A 2,588-nucleotide genomic window follows, 5' to 3' on the forward strand; every position below is an offset into this window, starting at 1 on the left:
CCACTGATGATATGAAGAGATGTACCGCCGTACCACTGACGATAACACATACCCACGTTCCACTGAAGGCATGAAGAAGAAATATACCATCGTACCACTGATGACATGAAGAGAGATATACCACCGTACCACTGATGATATGAAGAGAGATATACCACCGTACCACTGATGATATGAATAGAAATACATCGACGTACCACTGACGATGAAAATAACAAAATACACCAACGTTCCACTGAAGGTATTGAAGAGAAATACATCGACGTACCGCTGACGATGAAGATAACAAAATACACCAACGTTCCACTGAAGGTGAACTACTAACGTCCCACTGGAGGTAGAAAGGGATATACATCGACGTACCACTGACGATGAAGATAACAAAATACACCAACGTTCCACTGAAGGTGAACTACCAACGTTCCACTGAAGGTATTGAAGAGAAATACATCGACGTACCACTGACGATGAAGATAACAAAATACACCAACGTTCCACTGAAGGTGAACTACCAACGTCCCACTGGAGGTAGAAAGGGATATACATCGACGTACCACTGACGATGAAGATAACAAAATACACCAACGTTCCACTGAAGGTGAACTACCAACGTTCCACTGAAGGTATTGAAGAGAAATACATCGACGTACCATTGACGATGAAGATAACAAAATACACCAACGTTCCACTGAAGGTGAACTACCAACGTTCCACTGAAGGTGAACTACCAACGTTCCACTGAAGGTATTGAAGAGAAATACATCGACGTACCACTGACGATGAAGATAACAAAATACACCAACGTTCCACTGAAGGTGAACTACCAACGTTCCACTGAAGGTATTGAAGAGAAATACATCGACGTACCACTGACGATGAAGATAACAAAATACACCAACGTTCCACTGAAGGTGAACTACCAACGTTCCACTGAAGGTATTGAAGAGAAATACATCGACGTACCACTGACGATGAAGATAACAAAATACACCAACGTTCCACTGAAGGTGAACTACCAACGTTCCACTGAAGGTATTGAAGAGATGGTGTACGAAGATGACATAATCAAGCATGTCCCAGGCTGAACACCAAAGCAGAAACTGCTAGCAATCTTTCGATGGTTTCAGAATATATGCTACCCAACACTAGGGAACATTGAAGCTGAGAGAACACCGTAGTTGAGTTCTAAACCAAACTCGAACCAGGCCAAAGGTATATTGAGTGTAATACGTTCTTCTGCATATGAATACATCAACATATCCATTCCTTGTAATGCACTCATGAATCAAAGTAAAAATTCTTTTATAATTTTCAAAAGGATTTTGTTGAAATCAATTATCTCTTTGTTTCAAAAATTACTATCAACAATAAATGACATTTTGAGAGATATGAAAGAAATAAGATTGCCAATAAAAGATAAAGGCTCAAACTTTTTTAATGGAATGGTAGCCTGCAAAAGGCAAGACCCCATAGATTATTACAAAGTTTGGAAAGTGGTAATTTTGTGGAAAAGGTACATTGAAATGTAATGACCCCCTCCTCTCTCTCAACTGGGAATTCCTGAGCAAAGGCTTCCGTTGAAAAGTGTCGAACTTCTTCATGATAAACAGATGACTGCTGATGATCAAGTCTTGTCTGATGTAGTTACTTGCCATGAATCCCTAACTTTTGCCTGGACCGCCCTTTCGGGTTTTCAGTCCACCGGGTATTTTATTCTGTTTATGTCTCTAATTTTTGCCTGGACCGCCCTTTCGGGTTTTCAATCCACCGAGATGCTCTTTTTTGCCTAAGCCGCCCTATCGGGTTTTCAACTTAGCGAGCTGTTCTTTTATTATTTAGGCGAAGTATTTCTTGACTACATCAGCATTCACGGGACGTGGGAGCTCTTCTCCATCCATAGTTGCCAGAATTAATGCACCGCCAGAGAAGGCTTTCTTAACAACATATGGTCCTTCAAAATTAGGAGTCCACTTGCCCCTTGAATCGGAGGTAAAAGACAAGATCCTTTTGAGCACGAGGTCGCCTTCTCTGAATACACGAGGTCGAACCTTCTTATCAAATGCTTTCTTCATTCTTTTCTGGTATAACTGACTATGACATAAAGCCGTCATTCTCTTTTCTTCTATCAAATTCAATTGATCAAACCTGCTCTGACACCATTCAGCCTCAGATAACTTGGTTTCCATTAAAATTCTCAATGATGGAATCTCAACCTCAATAGGGAGCACTGCTTCCATGCCATAAACCAAAGAAAAGGGAGTTGCCCCTGTTGAAGTACGAACAGATGTACGGTACCCATGCAAAGCAAATGGGAGCATCTCATGCCAGTCCTTGTACGTAACAACCATCTTTTGCATAATTTTCTTAATGTTCTTATTTGCTGCTTCAACAGCTCCATTCATCTTTGGCCTATAAGGCGAAGAGTTGTGGTGTTCAATCTTGAAGCTTTCACACAGTTCTTTCATCATGCTATTGTTCAGATTCAAGCCATTGTCAGTGATGATCTTGCTCGGTACACCATATCTGCAAATGATGTTGTTCTTGATAAATCTGACCACAACTTGCTTTGTCACATTAGCATATGAAGC

The sequence above is a fragment of the Vicia villosa genome, linkage group LG4 (assembly GCF_029867415.1).
Source record: "Vicia villosa cultivar HV-30 ecotype Madison, WI linkage group LG4, Vvil1.0, whole genome shotgun sequence".
NCBI classification, from domain to species: Eukaryota; Viridiplantae; Streptophyta; class Magnoliopsida; order Fabales; family Fabaceae; genus Vicia; species Vicia villosa.